Source organism: Pimephales promelas, chromosome 10 (assembly GCF_988280905.1).
Source record: "Pimephales promelas chromosome 10, fPimPro1.hap1.1, whole genome shotgun sequence".
Classification (NCBI taxonomy): Eukaryota; Metazoa; Chordata; class Actinopteri; order Cypriniformes; family Leuciscidae; genus Pimephales; species Pimephales promelas.
Genome location: NC_142778.1, coordinates 15,097,932 through 15,117,548, shown reverse-complemented (window position 1 = coordinate 15,117,548; position 19,617 = coordinate 15,097,932). Strand labels below are relative to the sequence as shown.

Sequence of the window (19,617 nt, the reverse complement as noted above, 5' to 3'; positions counted from 1 at the left end):
ATTACCTGTGGTAATAGCGAGACGGGAGCGAAGGCATAAAGCGGGCGACTGGGCCAGTCCTGGGCCAGTAAGTCCTCGCTTTTTGAGAAAAATACAGGGCAGTGAGTGTTCTACTCTGACGCAAAGAGGTCTATCTCTGCTCTGCCGAATAGGCGCCATAACTTCTGGACTGTTTGAGCTTGCAGGGACCATTCCCCTGGGGGAACGTTGTCTCTGGACAGTCTGTCTGGGCCGGCGTTCAGGTGGCCTGGCACGTGCGTCGCTCTCAGCGAGCGCAGATGGCACTGAGACCAACCCAGTATGTTTTCTGTCAGATTGCAGAGGTTCCTGGATCTGACTCCGCCCTGACGGTTTAGGTAGGATACCACAGACCTGTTGTCCAAGCGGACCAGGACGTGGTGACCTTGAATGACTGGGAGAAAACACATGAGCGCGTACTTGACCACTATCATTTCCAGACAATTTGTGTGAAGGAACTTTTCCTGAGCTGACCATAGGCCAAAAGCTGGTGAGCCCTCGCAGACAGCGTCCCAACCCGCGTTGGACGCGTCTGTCGAGATGACTTTTCTGGGAGAGATAGCTCCCATCGTCACTCCCCGCTGATACCATTCGGCCACTTTCCAGGGCTGCAGAGCTGAGATACAGGTCTGAGTCACTCTGATCAGCTGGCGGCCTGAGACCCAAGCCCGGCGATATTCACGGGTGTTTAGCCAGTGTTGTAGCGGGTGCATGTGCAGTAAACCCAGCTGGAGTACTGCTGCTTTCTTTCAAAGTCTTTCAAAATCGAGAGATATAAACCAGTCCCCCTGGCGCACGTGCGCAAAGAGTTTCCTGATTGTTAGCATTTTGAATGGTCTTTTCGCAAGCACTCTGTTAAAAAATCTGAGATCTAAAATTGGTCTCGTTGAGAGAAGGCACTCTATGGCCATTTTGCACAGAAGGTTGGCTATTTCTTAACGATGCATGAAAGATGCTTCCGTGTTCACAGTAGTTTCAAGCCACGCTCGGAAACGAGGAGGGCGGCGGTCGAACTGTATATCGAACTGGATATCCCCAGAATAGCTTCCCACACTTTGAACTGCAAAGCTAGAGGATGAATGGCCATCTCGCCCTGATTGCCGCACACGGCAGCTTGCCGACAGCAGTGACAGGCTGTTCTGTGAGTGATGTCCCGATTGTGGTGAATGGGGAATGTTTCACGTTCGTTATATGATGCGCGAGCATAGTAACGGGCATGGGAGGTGAGGTGTTTGCTAGGGATGCACCGAATATTCGGCCGCCGAAAATTTTCGGGCGAAAATGGCCCAAAAGTGCATTTTCGGTTTTCGGCCGAAAGACTTTTATCACCGAAACAATACGGCCGAAATGTTGTGATGATGCAAACAGAAACCGCGACCTGCACGTGATTGTCTGAAGCAATGTCTGCGGTGCGGACGTATTTCAGTGAATCTGAACCCGCGATGAGAGGGAAACCTTGTTTATCCACTTATATCTGCTCTAAACAATGTGCGCCGCCATGACGACGACTCCAGTTGCGAGCGGGTCAAGAGTGGTGCGCGCGCTGTCTGTGGAGACTCGCGCTGCGGAGGCGGGCGAAAGTATAAACAAGGCAGCGCGAGTCTCAACAGACAGCGCGCGCACTGCTCTTGACCCGCTCGCAACTGGAGTCGTCGTCATGGCGGCACGCATTGTTTAGAGCAGATATAGGTGGATGAAACAATTAAAAATTATAAATAAGACTCGTGCTGCGGAGGCGGGCGAAAGTAAACAAGGCAGCGCGAGTCTCCACAGACAGCGCGTGCACCGCTCCAAACAGTCGAGGCGTTTATACTTGACCCGCTCTCCGTTGTACTATTCCTTGAAACGACAGGGGACGACTCAAGTAACTGTACTCTAACCATCAGGAATCGGTGAGAAGAAGACAGATAAATACATGACAATGTTTATTTTTTAGTATTCCACCACCAATACAAAAATAATCATGTAAAACCCAGTAAACCCTGAGATTATTACTTGTGACATTACAAAAAAATATGTATATGGAAACATGTATGTATAGAACTAAATTAATGCTCTTTTAAATATTTTCTACATTCACTAAACATGTTTCATTAAGTTTCATGAACATTTGTATTAAACATGGACCATTGTTCATTTAAAAAGGCTTTTTATGCTATTGTATGCTAAATTTTTAAAATGTAACTAATTTAGACGTGCAAACTGGGTGCTAGTGTGATGAGAAGTTTGCGCTCGGCTTTGTTTTTTGAGAGAACATTTCATTTTAAAACCTTTCTGCAGGCCAGTAGATTATTATTCAGTGTACACATGAGTGGGGTCAAGTTAAACATTTTAGTTTGAATTTTATTTTATACTGTGCATTGTGCTAAATAAATATTTGCATAATTTGTAATTGATTTATTCTTTGAAAATGTTATATTAATTTATGCAATTGCAATGCCTTGATTTTAGTAAAGTTTGTACACAGTCATAGCCATAAATGCAATGATACTAATAATTGGCACAATTTCTTTCGGTGTTTCGGTTTTCGGCCTTGGTTTCCTCTTTTTCGGTTTTCGGCCAAGAATTTTCATTTCGGTGCATCCCTAGTGTTTGCTGGCCGTGTGACAGAGCGGACTGAGAGAGGGCATGCGCACAGACTGGTGGGCGTGTTTCCTAACTCGATCACTTGAGCGGGCAGTGCCCGCTTGTGAGAGTGGGCTCTGATAGAGACACGGGGAGTGTAATGCTTGTGTATAGGGGTGAACACTGTGTTGTGGGCACATTTTCTACACTTAAGGCATGTTTGCACTTTAAGAGATTTCTCTGAGTCGGAGTAAAAACGGCGTTTGGGTGCAGGTAAGCGGGTAGCAGGTAAGCGGAGGCGGCGGTCTGCGGCGACTGTCCGAGCGCAGAACCGAAGAGACTGGAAGGAGAGAGCCATATAGTGAAGAGCAGATAGAGCTGGGCTGGCGGTGGCATAGGCGTGGCCAATACAAGCGGAAGTAGTTCTGCAGGCCTTAGACAGGAGCACAGGCTTAGACCGCCATCTCGCAGAGGGCGGGCAAAGGTGTGCTGCTACCGAGTCCTCAACAGGAGGGATAGAAGAGCAGCCCTTATCCACCGTAGAAAGCGAGGTGGAGACATGAGACCGGGTCCTGGCCGAGAGAGGCGCGTTCCACGACTTAATGAGCTCCCCATGGAGTTTCGGCAGGAAGGGAGCGGCCCAGGCCGTGGGCGCCGTGCGGCGGCGGTTCTGAAGGAAGCAGCCGTCGAGTCTGTTAGGCGCCTGATGCGGTCGACGGCCTGTGTGATGAGAAGCATTATTTCCTCTTCGACTCCGGCACGGTTCCTGCTGGATTCGAGGGAGAGGCTCCAGTGAGACAGCCGCTTCCAAAGCTGGTTCCTGCTAGTTGCTCCTCGAAATGGCGACGTGGCTTCTGCAGTTCAGAGATGTGAAGAGCTTTGCTGAAGAGATGAAAATGCGAGAAGGAGCCTTTGAATCTCGATTATATACACTCTAGCCACGCCCCTTCTGGTGGGCTATGATGCCATGATGGCGAGAGTGCCTCTCATTGGACACGAGTTCACTCAGGTTCATCTACAGGCTGCTGCAGTTTGCCGCAGAGCAACCAATGAGCTCGCTAGATAGGCCGCTCTAGGTCTGCAGCTGCTGCACTGCGTTGACAATGGGTACAAAATTAAGGATACTTTTTTGGCTTCAATATCTAAGAAAAGGTTAATCTATCCCATAGTGTAAGCTAGCTATACGAGATAACCTCTCGTAAGAGAACCCTATTTAATTCTTCCAGTTTAAAAAGAAAAGTTTAAACCAATGTCATGAAAAGTGAGGTGTATCCATTAATTCAGATTGGTGATTGGCTTCAGTGACTGGAGAGTACACATCTACATCATCAGTTTCTGCATATAATCATGATAATAAAATATGACTGTAACAATATTTAAAGGGATACTTCAGGATTTAGCATTAAGCTTTGTATTAGTAGAAAACCTGTAGTATTTTCAAATTACCATGTTTTCCACCCTCATATCCGCCTGAGACGAGAGATTTATGTATTTTTTTGGCTGGGAAAAAAATCCTCTGATGACGCAAAAATCGTTATTTTGTGTCATCAGATGATTTATTTCGCCAGAGGCTAAAGACTACAGCCAGTAGTAGGGGCTGTCCCACACTCACAGAATGTACACATAGTGTCAGCCACCTTTTTTTGGAAGCTAAAGTAGCAGGCTCTTGTTCTGTGCAAAAAGCTGAGTAATATGGGTTACCGTCATCTTTTTCCCGCCCATCGATGTCCAGGATTCAGCTTTTGCTTTCTGCAGTCACCATTCATTGTTTACATGCACACCTTTTGTTTCAATCTAACTGAATTCATTCCATTGGTGAATCTGAATGTAGTGTTTACATGAACCCTAAACAAGTGATCGTTTGATGTGCGTTTTAACATTGCTAAGAAAATTCCCACTCCTCTGTGAGAGATACGAGACCGGTGCGTCTCACAGGTGTCGCTCATCACTAATCACACCACCGGCCTCGCGACGTTCTCCAGAGGCCCTCAGTCTCGTCCTGCTCGCCACAGTGAACATAATGAATGGCGACTATAGAACGCAAAAGCTGAATCCTGGTCATTTTGGGCGATCTCAAAACACAGCAGACTCATCACAGAGACTCACTGATAACCTAGACTTGTTGTTTAACTACTGCACTCTGTTGGAAGGCATGTTCTCCTAGGGCAGTGAAGCAAGTGCATTCTGGGAGTTGATGTCTCAGTCTAGAAAAAGCCGATAATAACCCAGATAGCAAACTGACATTGAATCAACGTGGAAATATGACATAGAAACAACGTTGATCTGACATAGTTTTGCTCATCGAATTAACGTTGAACCAACGTCAGACGCGTCATTCTTTCAAAACTAACGGAAAATCAACTTAAAATCAACGTGTTGTTTCAACGTTATGAAAGCAAACCAATTTTCAATTTTCATTTAGCTTTGAAGAATGCCGCGTCTGACGTTGGTTCAACGTTAATTCGATGAGCAAAATCAACGTTGTTTCAATGTCATGAGAGACGTCGTTTCCACGTTGATTCAATGTCAGTTTGCTGTCTGGGAAGGCACCTATGTGCATTATATTGTACACACACACACACACACACACACACACACACACACACACACACACACACACACATATATATATATACACAGTATCTCATGAATATAAATGAAACTTAGATATATTTTAGAGTGGTCAATAAGCTGCTTATATAGCAGTATATATTTCCTGTCCTCTGAAAATAACTCAATATACAGCCATTATTGTCAAAATAGCAGGCAACAAAAGTGAGAACACCCTAAGTGATAATAGCTTGTTTTTCAAACACCTCCAAGATGACAACTGCCTTGCTGAGTAAGCCAGAGGTGAAGGTGATGGAGTGGCCAAGTTTGTCTCCAGATCTGAACCCTATTGAGCACCTGTGGGGCATCCTCAAGCGGAAGGTGGAGAAGCGCCATGTGTCTAACATTCAGCAGCTCCATAATGTCATTATAGAGAAATAGAAGAGGATCCCAGCAACAACCTGTGCAGCTCTGGTGAATTCCATGCCCATGAGGATTAAAGCAATGGTAGATAACAATGGTGCTCACACAAAACATTGACACTTGAATACAGTTTTGACATGTTCACTTAGGGTGTTCTCACTTTTGTTGCCAGCCATTTTTACAATAATGGCAGTATGTTGACTTATATTCGGAGGACAGTAAATATATACTGCTAATACAAGCAGCACATTGACTACTCTAAAATATATCGAAGTTTAATTTCTATAATATTGTTTCTTGAGAAGATACACTAAAATGTTTTCTGAAATGTGAGGGGTGTACTCACTTTTGTGAGACACTGCATATTTTAATGCATAGTTAATTAGTTGTACACAGAATTATGGGATTGAATGAATGCATGTCCACTAGAATGTGATAATGTCCACTACGGTTTCAGACACCACTACAAATGGCTGTCCCCTCAACCAGTGTCCTATTTAATGGTATAGGCTGCAATTTCGGACACAGTAATGAAGGCCGAAAATTCAAAGAATGGACAAAAAAGTAATTATGTCTTTATTCTTTCTGTGTAAAACTGATGTGTGTCATTTGTTCAGAGATTGTAGTGCTTTTAAACGTAACGAAAATGATATATATATAAAGCTATAATGCTGATTTGTTGATATTTTGACCTATTAACACTAACACTTACTATTATATTTACAGATAAAACTTCTCGGTAACTCTCGTTCCCCGAGTTACGTCGGATGACGACGAATGGGGTTTCGCTAAGAAAGCCTATCGACTTCAAGTATTACAAAACGAGCATATGGCAAAGAAATGCCATGGATCTGCGGAATTTGCATGATTTCCATTACACGAGAGTAGATTTTAAAACTTCATGCTGATTTATACTTGGCTTTCGCCAAGGTAAGTAAAACTAAGAGATAGCTTTACAGCAAACTATGCTTCACCATCCATTTACGCTTCTTCCCATATGGTTGTGTGACTCCTCTTCTGTCCGGCGTTCGCGGCTGCAGTGTACTTGCCGCGTCAGCACACACGACGGCTGCAACTACAGTGTGGTCTCCCTAGTGGACCACCACCATTGAGCCGAGTAGGGGACATCTCTAGGGTCTTCAAGTGGGCACCTTCCATCCTCAGTGTTTCGTCGACTAGCCCACGACACCTCAAGAGGGCTCGAAAGTGACTCTGGCAACCCAACCATACACGCCAACCCGATTGATAAAGGGTGTCGAGCCCCAATGGTGCGTTATAAAGCAGTTTCAGTGGCAAACAGTTCCATATGGCATACCACCTACCGAAAACCACAATATCTGGCCAACCACTGTCATTCAAACAATATACACAGGAACGTAACGACTGTAATTTCAGTGCAACCTATACAGACTCTTCAAGAATTCTACAAAACCGTAACGTGGCGGCCTGTACATAGCCAGCTAGAATCTTTCCGTCTCAACCATAGCCAGTTGCTGCTCCTTTCTGCTGCTTTAGATAAGTTCTTTACTGTGTGACGCAACTCTTGGCCACTGAATCCGACGTCTCTGAGGAACCGGGTTGTAGAGTGTGCCACAAAACCTCGACAACCCACTTCCACTGGATAAACCTAGACTCTCCATCGTTGCTGCTCTGCCTCAGTGGCCAGATGAGCATACCACAATTTCTTCCTCTCATATGCTTCATCTACTGCATCCTCCCATGGCACCGTTAGCTCTATCAGCTGAACAATGTGTGCTGATCCAGACCACAAAACAATATCTGGTCGTAAGTTAGTGGTAGCAATCTCAGGTGGAAAAATAAGCCGTTGATCAAGATCAGCCAGCATCTTCCAGTCCTTAGCAGTTTCCAGTTGTCCTGGGCGAGAATTGGTGTTAACACCTTTTCTTTGTGGTTGCTCGCCTGGGCGGAGGAATATTGTCTTCTGCGTGTAATGTTTTGCAGGCAGAAACTTATTGGTCATACTAGGCTTGCACTCCAATGCTAAAGCCAAACATCGCAGTACTTGGTCATGGCGCCAAGTAAACCGACCCAGGCTAAGAGCCACCTTACATCCTGTCAGAATGTGCCTTAATGTGGCAGGTGATGAACACAAAGGACAAGAAGGATCCTCTCCTACCCAGAGGTTTAGGTTCTGCGGTGATGGGAGGACATCATATGTTGACCTAATAAGGAAACTGATCCTACTCTCTTCCATTGACCACAGGTCTTGCCAGCCCAACTTGCGTTGTTCCACACTCTTCCATCTCATCCACAGATCTATCTGTGAATCCCTGAACTGATCCCAAATCAGCTGAACCCACTGGAGATGGAGTCACCATTCTCTAGGAAGAAGCTGAAGCCATGAGAGCTCATCAGCTACACAGCTCAAGATGCCACAACATAAATGGCTTTTTTATATATAAACAATATTTATATTTAATATTTATATATAAACAATATGAATGTAAGCCAGAGGAGAACTGGCCCCCGACTGAGCCTGGGTTCTCCCAAGGTTTTTTCTCCATCCAATCTGATGGAGTTTTGGTTCCTTGCCACTGTCGCCTTGCTTTTGGCTTGCTTAGTCGGGGTTATTTAGTATTTAATATTTAACAATATTATTGATCTGTGTTGTACTACTTTCATGTTATCACTGTGAAGCTGCTTTGATAGAATCTGTATTGTGAAAAGCGCTATATAAATAAATGTGACTTGACTTGACTCGAAGCGACCTCAGATGCCTCTGACTCCATAAGAGGTGGCAGGTGAGTTGCGACATGACTGGAGCGAATACCACCTTGTCTGTTGATGTATGCTAATGTTGCGGTATTGTCTAATCGGACTAGTATGTGCTGGTTCTTGAGCAGTGCATGGAAGCGGTGCAGATCGAGATGTACTGCCAGCAACTTGAGGCAATTGACATGCCATAGGCGCTGGGGTCCTATCCAGGAGCCCACAGCAGCATATCCATTGCACATGGCGCCCCAACAACATGCCTGGAAACTCTTTCTAAGGGCACTCCAGCCCATAGAAAACTGAGGTTGGACCACGCGGTGAAGGTCTAACGGCAGGTCGGAGTAACTAGTACTCGGAGCACGCCGTGTTGCTATGCCCACCTCGGGCCAAAGCTAAAGCGGTCTCATATGAAGTAATCCAAGCGGCGTTGCGGCAAATGCAGATGCCATATGCCCCAGGAGCCTCTGAAATAACTTCAGTGGAACCGCACTCTTGCGCTTGATTTCCAGACAAGTCGGGAGTGGCTGAGTGGAGAAGGCGACCGAAAAAAGAGATCCTCTGCAAAGGGCAAAGTTTACTCTTTTCCCAGTTGACCCGAAGGCCCAGACGAGCTAGGTGCCGGAGACCTGGTCTCGGAAGTGAACTAGAAAAGCCAGTCGCCGAGATAGTTCAGGATGTGAATCCCCTGTTCCCATGGAGGAACAAGGGCTGCATCGACAACCTTTGTGAAGGCACAAGGAGACAGGGCTAGCCCAAATGGGAGACAAGACAAGAGACATGACAGCAAGAGTCAGGAGAGTCGAGAGAATGGACATAAGAGTAGGCATCCTTCAGGTTGGTTGCTGCAAACCAATCCTGTGGCCACACACATTCGAAAATGCATTTGGCCATGAACATCTTGAATTGCAACCCACATTTACAACCTGAAAGAACTGCAACCCACATCTCAGCTGCCCGTTAAGGGACCTCTGCATTGCCTGGCATCCAGCGGGGCTGCGGGGCTCGCCTTGCTGCGACCACCTCCATGGTGCGGCCCGGTGCTGCTGGGGCCGAGCAGGAGGGGGTGGAAGTCGCAGGAGGGCACGTTCGGCGGCAAGCAGACTGAGGCATCTGAGCCGGGTACTGATTGGCAGCAGATGTTCGCAGGGTCAAACAAGTTTGGTAGCCACAGTCCACTTCTGGGTGGCCGAGAACTGTTGGGCAGAGTCCTTGACCGTGCCGCTAGAGAGGCCAGTCTGGGATATGGGGGAGTTGAGGAAATGGGTTTGCAGAGCCTCGTGCACATCAAACAGGTTAAGCCAAAGATGTCTGACCACGCATGTGGACACCACCTGACTCAGGGAGCATGCGGTCACTTTTGTCGCTCATACAGCAAGGTCGGAATGGCAGAAGTTTCAACACAAGCCTGATACTTGCGGCGGCCCCCAGGAAAGCATAGCTGTCAACTCTGGATTAGACTTGTTATGCTAGCACATCCAAGGATGGCAGCACAGACAAGCCTTTAACTCCAGAGGACTCCAGCTCATCTTGTGATGCGGTGATATACATGACTTCATAAGCCGGGGGCCCGAATGAGACCGCTGACCCGTGGGCGGGCCGACGAACTCACTCGGGACCACGCGGGTTGCAATGTTAAAGACTGGATATTTGCCATTGGCTCGTTTTGTAATACTCAAAGTTGATAGGCTTTCTAAGCAGAACCCCATTTGTCGTGATCCGACGGAACTCAGATACCCCTTTTCCACCAAAAAAGAACTGGCTCGGAACTGGTGCTGGTTGGTTCGGAGTTGGTTCAACTTGCGAACCGTTTCAGAACCTTTTTTTTCCACTGACTAGAGCGCTCAGGGAACGACGTCGTTACTTCACTGTGTACGTCGCAATAAGTCTTAGCTAGAAACGCTTGCAAGTACAACATTACTTCGGGATTATCTCTAACTCGTGTACCAAGAAGGCTTTAAAAAAAAATTAAATATGTAAGTCATTTAATCTTTTCCTTTGATATGTAATCTTTTCTGATGTCTTTTTATCTTTCCATTTATTTGTTCTATATTGTGAATGTTATCTTCTTTGCTTATAATGTTTTCTAGCCTTGATGCCAGCCCGAACTCCACCCCCAACATTTTTTGGTCGGGAAGTTTGGTCTGGACTCGATCCATTGAGGAGTAATTATGATCAGACAAGAAACGTTCGGGCCAATCAAATTGCCAGGGCGGGCTTTATACGATGAAAAAACAGATGATCTGCAAGGACGTAATCATCACGTTATCAAAGAGCGCTTAACTGATTTCCCTCAGAGATGACTGCAGCTGGAGAATTGAGATGTATAGATTCCGCTGTCGCGTCTGTTGTAAAATAAATCGACAGCAAATTAATTTTAATAGACGAACAGAAAACTGCAATCAAGGCATTGCATCGGAAATATATTTTTGGCGTCCTTCCTACATGATTTGGGAAAAATGTAACTTATCAGATGGCTCTGACGGTCACTAAGAAGATTGTGGTTTCTCCTTTGGTTGCACTCATGGAGAAGTAAGTAAAAGAAGCAACACTTGTTATTTAAAGGGGGGGTTGACTGCTTTTTTTCTTTGCATGATTGTGTTTATGGGGTGCAATATAACATGTATTCGTGGTTTTTCGTTTTTAAAAAGTCTTATTTTTCATAAACTTCACGTTTATTGTCAGCCGCGCTCTCCTCTGTCCTCGAACGAGCGGTTGACTTCCTGAGTCTATGAAACCACGCCCTCAGAAACACGTTGTGGGCTCAGATTGGTTAGCTTGGCCCGGTGTGTTGTGATTGGCTAAACTATCGCTTACGTTGTCCGGAAAGTTAACGCCCATTTCCTTTACGGGCGAAATGGGAACGTCGTGAGCTCCGGTCAAGATGTAAATATGCGTCGAACTGCAGTAACAGTATGACCCAGAATCAGACCGAGAAAGCGGCGATGAAGAGAGTCAAACATAACCTCACCACACATGGCTCTTAATAAACGTTTCTGAATGATAATTTGCTACATTTTTTAACTTTATACACGTTTGTTTAATACAATAGCATCTGACTGGCAACAATAGCAACTGACTGGCTACTAATGTCATACTCAAACAGCGGTGGCAAGTTTACGTTCTTGATCAAATCGAAAATAACGTCATAAAACATATATACATGAAAAATACATTTACAACATTAGCACTTATACAAAATTCATGTTTGTACGCGTTTGTCGTAGACACAAAATAGCATAACTGATAGCCTAGTGGCAATAAAGCTAGCGCTGGCATTTGAAAAAAACTAAAACACAAGGCAACGTCTGGAATTATAAATGCAAATACATTTAAAATGATGAAGTCTTAGCCTACTTACAGGTTGTGGCCCAACAACTGCTGCCTCTGGTTTTAAAGTTGGAACTGCTTCATGTTTTAGTAACAGTTTCTTTTTGAATACGGTGTTGAACTCGTGGAGATTCTGGAAGCTGTCTTCCGTAAAATGCGCAGCACAGTGAGCTAGATTACGATCGTCAGGAACATAATCAAACATAAATTGTATCCATTGTTGACGAAGTACAGCGTCCGTGGGAAGTTCGAAGACATAAGACCTGATAGCTGCGTGAACAACACACTCAACGAGCTGGAGCTGCTGAAATATGCACATGCCCTTTTCTGCTTATAGAGGGAATGCGCGTGACGTCACCGTCGGCCGGCGTGCCTGCAGTTCCTCACAGTGAGTGGCAAAAAGACTGAGCGGCTGTATATGTGTTCAGCGTGAATACCGCGAAAAACAAACACAACACACAAATAAAGTGAGAAAGAGCTTTGCGATTGACTGTAGGCCTACAACTAGATTTGACAAAACATCGGAGGTATATTTTTACAGACTGCTATGGAAAGAGGAGCAAATGGATCGCTGCAATTCACAGAAACAACTGGACTCCAGTCAGCCAAAGGTGGATTTGCAGTTATCATTTTGTGTCAATATGCTGAATTTAGCTGTAAAACCATACCCGTATATTTTGTATTGTTATATACATTAACAGCTCATCAATTAAATATTTATCATTGCATATTCTGAATTATTGGATGTTTTTTTAATAAACACTGACCAAAAAATGTATAAAGTTTTAGAGCTGGACGATATGATATATATAGGATATAACACTGATATAAGTGATCACCCGGATTTAGACCTACCTATATTATATTTATATGAAGCGTTCACAGGCAAATTTGCTTTATGTTTAGGTCTTGCTTTTATTTCCCCGGTGTCGAAATCAGGCAATAAATGTCAGGCAACACGATTCCTGGCTGCATGTCAATATCCATGGATCACTGGATCTTTAGTAAGTTGTAAGGAGCACTATATTGAGTCCAACATTTAGTTTAAATTGATAAAATTGTTCGATTTAGTCGCATTTCCACAGTTTTCCCCTATTGAATCCAGTCACGCAGCAGGTCAGGCTGAGGGGGGTTGTCATGCGGGAAAGTCACGTGTCAATGCATTCCCTCTATTCCGGAGGGAGTGGTTGATGCAAATGTGTGGGTTAGTGACGTACCATAACCCAGCTGTAGTCCCAATCCAGTCGTTTTTGTAGGCAATATACTTCCTGATTTTTTAAAAGACGATATCTCTGCTTACACTGAACTTTCAGCGCTGCAACTTTGCAGATACTGTTCATGCACCAACAGCAACATTACACACTATTTAAAATGAAAAAAGTGAAATCGCAGTCAACCCCCCCTTTAACTTCTAAAATTGTGGTTTCTCCTTTGGTCGCACTCATGGAGAAGTAAGTAAAAGAAGCAAAACTTGTTATTTAACTTCTAAAATAAGTAAGTTCTGTAGTTGAAAACTATGCTATGCAAAGGTGTTGACTTACTGCGTTGCTCTGATTGGTTGTAGGTCTACCGACAATCCAATTGAGTGCAGTTTTTTTTTTCCTGGTTCGGTTAAGACACGCCTCATAATCAAAGCCCTACGGAGCGGTTTCAGATATTCTCAGTAGAATATGAGTATGACGAAGTCAGGCTAAATGTTTTCAATTAAAAAAATAAAATAAAAAATAGAACCGCTTGTGCCAACTTCAAGCATAACAATTACAAAGGTGGACTACATCTTGTTTCTGCAAATGTTTCTCCTGGCTTTGCGATCATATTATGGTCAGAAAAGATGTTTAGAACATATCTAAACACGCCCCCAGCCCCCGACGTAAGCATGACGTGGTAAAAGAACGGTTCTAGTCCAGTTCGAACCGGTTCTTTGGCTGACAGAACACAAAGAACTGGTACGCGCGCAGGCACCGGCTCTGAACCGGCTCCGAACCGGCTCTCAAAATGCTTTGGTGGAAAAGGGGTAAGAGTGACAACGAAAGTGAGTCCTGAGAAAAATGGCGTTCGTCAGCTCCAGTTTGTATCCAGCCTCTCATGGAGACTTCAGATGCCCAATTAACACCTGCAATGAGACGACTCAGCGCCTGTGAAGAGACGACTCAATGCCTGTGAAGAGACGACTCAACGCCGGCGATACGTTATGCCCTAAATTATTACATGATTAACTAAATGTGTTTTTTCCATGTATGTTTCTGAAATGCACTTGTAAAGCTGTTTTGAAACAATATGCATTGTGAAAAAGCACTATGCAAATAAATTTGAATTGAATTGCATTGAAATAAATTGAAAGGGAACACCTTGCTACGTGTACTATGCTAGAATATCTAGGACTATTCACAGCACTTATGCACTTTTATTGCATTAGTTTTTGCATATTTTTGCCCAACTGATGGTTTGGTTGCTAATATTGCTTTTCTCATTTGCAAGTTACTTTTGATAAAAGGCAAGCTAAATGATTAAATGTAAATGTATTTCAAGAATTAACAAAACATTTGATTTGTTCATGACAGTTGTTAGTACGTCCCCTTGGAATTATAAGGTTCTATCTGACATTTTTGTCAAAATTGAGTTATTCAATTTTTAGTACATTAAACGTTGAAAAAACAGTCTCAATGTTTTTTTTGTTTTGTTTTTTCAAATAAACAAAATACAACAAACTCAAAGAATTCAAGTAAATGGACAAAAAATTAAAAAATGTAAATGAAACAAAATATTTAGGTTTAGTACTTGACTCTAACCTTGGTTTTAATAGTCACATAAAAAAACTCAGTAATAAATTAAAATTTAATTTGATGAACTATAAACATATTAGAAATTCATTAACTACGGAAGCCTCAAATACATTCCTTAATACTATGATTGTTTCACATCTTTTGTATTGCATGTTTAGTTGGTCTCAGGCGTGTAAAACATCGCCAAAGTTTCTTGAAACATTATACAAAAGGGCTATAAAAATTCATGATAAAAGGTCTCGCTACTACCATCATTGTAAAGCACTAAGTAAATATAACATTTTTAATTTTGAAAACCTTATTAAATATAATCAAATTTCTTCTCTATTTAAAATTATTCATATCATCGCTGCTATTTGTGACACTAAATTCGGAGAGAAATTCTAGAACCATACAGTCGACAGTTAGAGAAGAGTGCAGCGTTCCAAGATGCAGAACCACATTTGGTCAACAATCGTTCTCTTATAAAGCAGTGAGCCTTTGGAATACTCTTCCAAATGAAATTATCTCTTGCACTAACTATAGCACATTTACACGCCTGCAGGTGTGTGAATGACTGCAGATGATGATATGCAGATGATAAATGACTCCACATGACTGCAGGCGGAAATCTCTTCTTTCTTAGATTAATGGTTTTTGTGCATTGTCCCTGATCAAATAAATAAATTTAAAAAAAATATCACATATTCTTATTCTGTGACAACTTATTTACGTTATGTGATGTTTTTTTTTAAGTTGTGTACATTGTGGGACTTTTTATTGAAAAAACGGTTCTAAAAAAAGGTTCTATCTACAAAGTCAAACTCTAACTTGGCTCTATAAGGTTCTATCTGCATGAGCAAATCAGCAATTCGAATGCACAGAAGAGGACCAATCAGCATCAACTTTATATGTCGGGTCACCGGCTTTTTCCTTGAAAACAGGAAGAAACCCCATAAAGGCATAATGCTATACATTTACAGTAAATTAAATATTCACTAAATTGTGTAGTGTTATGAAGTGGCTTAACTTTATATTTTGTCATTTTCTTTATAGTGTATTGGTTAATATTATTAATGAAATTATTATTAATAACTATTATTATTATAGTTATTATTATCTGAATTATTCAAATATGCAGTGAGTAAATTGAATATTTTAGAAAACCATTCAACATGCAAGTGTGTGTGTGTTTGTTTGAAAGTGTGTGTGTGTGTGTGTGTGTGTGTGTGCGAGTGTGTACGTGTGCGAGTGTGTAGGCCTATGTGTGAGAAAATGTGTGTTGGTTTGTGTGAGAGAGAGAGTGTGTGTGTGTGTATGTCTGTGTGAGTTTTAGTGTTTGTGTGAGAGAGTGTGAGTGTGTAATACACAGGGCGTGTGATGCGTCAGTGCAGCAGTGTTGTAATGCTTGTAGTTAGTGCATGCTGCATGCTGCCTCTGCTTGGCTTTCTGCATTCAGCTACTGCCACAGGATAGCTCTCTGTTTTTAGGGGTGAAAAGAGGAGCCGAGCGTGTAAGCCTCCTCAGCCGGTACATAGCCTCTCCACTGCCAAGATCTCGTATACGCCTCCTCGTGGCACACATGGTAACTGGTTCCAGGCAAAGTTGTACGGGATCTCGGAGCAGCAGTGGGCCCCCGAGACGCAAGCAGGCCATCGGTGAGTGGAAACGCCCTGATTCCTGTCAATCACTGCCCCAGTTATGGGTAAATAGCACCAGCTATGGGTAAACAGTGAAGACCCACACTGCTCACCCCTGGAATGGGGAAGGACCTGGAAAAGGTGGTCCAAAAGTTGTCTGCTCCTCATACTCCGGACGGTAAGCCGCAACCGTCGGAGCATCCCCCTTTGCGGTCGAAAATTCAAGGTGAAAAAGAAGTTAAGCATTGCTTCGTGGAACGTTCGCACACTGCTGGACCTGGCCGAAACTCCTGATAGGCACCATCGCAGGACAGCACTGGTGGCCCTGGAGCTCGCAAGATATAACATCGACATAGCAGCTCTCAGAGAGACCAGACTACATGGGGAGGACTCCCTGACAGAGGTTGGTGCTGGGTACACCTTCTTCTGGAAGGGGGTCCCGAAGGCACTCGCCATAACCATGGAGTTGGCTTTGCTGTAAAGTCTAAACTGCTGCAGTGCATTCCGGAATCCCTCATCGGCATCAATGAAAGACTGATGACAAGGCGCATTCCCCTGGCAAAGGAACGCTTCGCCACTCACATCAGTGCATACGCTCCAACACTTGATGCCAAGCACAACCTCAAAGATTTCTACAGAGCTCTTGATGCCATCTTACAGAAAATACCGGCTACAGACAAGTTCATACTCATGGGAGATTTCAATGATAGAGTGGGAACGGAGCACCTGGTATGGAGTAAAGTCATTGCCCAGCATGGTGTGGGAAAAATGAACCACAACGGGCTCAGACTCCTCTCCCTCTGTGCAGAGCACCAGCTGGTCATTACCAACACCATCTTCCAGATGAAGAACAGACTTAAAACCACCTGGCAGCATCCCCGCTCAACACACTGGCATCTTCTTGACTATGTGATTGCCCGTCAAAAGGACAGACATGATGTCCTCATAACCCATCGTATGCGCGGAGCTGAGTGCTGGACTGACCACCGCATGGTCAGATCCAAACTACTCATGATCATTCACCCCCTTGGCCCAAGGACAGCTCCTAACAAGAAACTCAACTGCACAGAGCTGAATAGCCTCACTACCAAAGACAACCTCCGATGGCTCCTTGCTGAAAACCTCAACAAGATCCCTGAGGAATCAACCGACTGGCCAGCTATGTGCCAGGCTATTCACAGCACAGCCTCAGAGGCACTAGGCCAATCGAGGAAACACCACCAGGACTGGTTTGACTGTAACTCAGCTGAGATACAGTCACTTTTAAAAACTAAACATGAGGCCCACAAAGCTCTTCTTTCCTGCCCTGGATCTCCCACCCTTAAAGCCACCTTCATTGCTGCAAGAGCAGCAACTCAGTGAGCTCTCAGGTCTATGGGGGACACCTGGTGGGTACAAAAGGCACAAGAAATCCAGAACCTGGCAGATTGCAATAATATTCAAGGCTTTTATGATGCCATCAAAGCATTGCATGGCCCAGGAAGTGGGCAGTTGGCCCAGTCCGATCAGCAGATGGCGCCATGATCTTCAAGGACCGCCACGAGATTATTGCCTGTTGGGCAAATCAGTTTGAGAATCTCCTCAACCACATCAACCCTGTTGACCCACATATTCTGGATAATCTTCCAGACCTGCCACCCACCATACACCTGGACACCCCTCCACTTTACTCAGAACTCCGACAAGCCATTGCAGGGCTGAAGAACAACAAAAGCCCTGGACCCGATGGAATCCCTGCAGAGGTTTTCAAACATGGAAGATACATCCTCACGCGTCGCCTGTACCTCCTGATCTGGGAACATCTGGGAACATGGGACCCTCCCACAGAACTGGAAGGATGCTAACATTGTGGTCTTTTTCAAACAGAAAGGAGATCAAGCAGTCTGCGGCAAAAGCCGCGGGATATTTCTTCTATCCATCGCAGGGAAGTCCTGGCCAAGATCATGCTCAGCAGATTGGTTGAGCACATCTCGGAAACTGTGCTTCCGGAAACGCAGTGTGGCTTCCGGGAGACCAGATCCACAACAGACATGGTTTTTGTCTTGAGGCAGCTGATGGAGAAGAGTCGAGAACAGCACAAAAACCTTTGTGTTGCCTTCATTGACCTCAGCAAAGCTTTTGATACCATCAACCATGAACTGCTCTGGAAACATCTCTCCAAACTTCGGGTTCCACCGAAGTTTCTCAGCATCCTAAAGCAGATGCATGATGGAATGCAAGCCAGAGTCCTTATGGGAGAACTCCAATCAGAGTCTTTCGAGGTAAATGTTGGGGTGAAGCAAGGCTGTGTCTTGACTCCAGTGCTCTTTAATATCCTCCTCTCTGCCATCACCTGCCTCTTCCACCGTGTAATGGGACATGAAGACGGTGTCCATGTGGAATACCGACTTGACGGAAACCTTTTCAACATCCCATACAAGGGCAACAACCCGCAAAATCTGTGAGCTTCAGTATGCTGATGACTGTGCTGCCTTAGCTCACAGCCCGGACTCTATGCAGAATGCTCTTTACATAATATCTAGTCTGTACCAATCCTTTGGCCTACAGGTCATCACCCAAAAAACCAAGGTCATGTTCCATCTCACCACCCCCGCTTCCACATCCCCCAGTTTTCACATAAATGGTGTTCCACTTAAAACAGTGGACCACTTCACCTACATGTACCTTGGTTCCAATCTGTCCTCCCTTGATACAGAAATACACACCCAGATAAATAAAGCCTCATCATCTTTTGGACGCCTACGCAGCAGGGTTTTTGAAAACTGTAACCTGAAGATCAGTACCAAGGTTGCTGTTTACAATGCGCCCCATGGGCCCCATACCGCCAGCACATCATTACCTTAGAGGCATTCCATATTCGTTGCTTGCAGAAGATTCTCAGTTTGTCCTGGGAAGATCGAATCCCCCATACGGTCATCCTCAGCAAGACTGGCTCGATCTGTATGGAAGCACCTGTGGCCAAAAAACATCTGTGCTGGATCGGGCACACCATACGTATGCCTGAATATCGCTTGCCCCGCCAGGTCCTCTACGGTCAACTAATGGGTGCAAAGCGGTCTGCTGGAGGGCAAAAGCGGCGCTATAAGGACTATACCAGGGACATCCTAAAGCAAGCGAACATCCCCCTTACGCAGCTTGAATCTTTGGCACTCGATAGATCTGCTTGGTAGGTCACTTGTGCCTCTGCAGTCTCTCAAATACACCAAACCAAACAAGACCGACGATCCGAGAGGCTTCAATGGGTGGCTGGCACCCCCCTGGTATCTGGTTTCCCTTGCTCCATCTGTGGACAAGTGTGCGGCTCAAGGATCGGACTCAATGCCCACGAGAAGTGGCACCAGTGGCAAGGTCGCTGAACCCAACCCCCCTCCCAGCCCCACACCTGGAGCAAGTGTCATCATCGAATACAATGGACAGCTAAGAGAGAGAGTCTGTGGGAGTGAGTGAGTGAGTGAGTGAGAGTGTGTGATTAAAAAGTCAGTCTGACATTTTTTTTGTAATTATATAGTCAGTGAATAATTTTTCAATGATTATTAAACTTTATGAATTAATTTGCTGAAGCATGTCGATTTTCTTGCAGTTTTAAGTCTTTTAAGTCT

The 19,617-nt window shown here is 44.5% G+C and overlaps 1 protein-coding gene across 3 annotated transcripts in view; it reads right to left on the bottom strand.

Annotated features, from left to right (window-relative positions):
• Nucleotides 1-19,617, bottom strand: part of LOC120485860 (neprilysin-like) — a 289,808-nt gene that overhangs the window by 213,777 nt on the left and 56,414 nt on the right. The gene's annotated exons all lie outside the window — the stretch shown is intronic.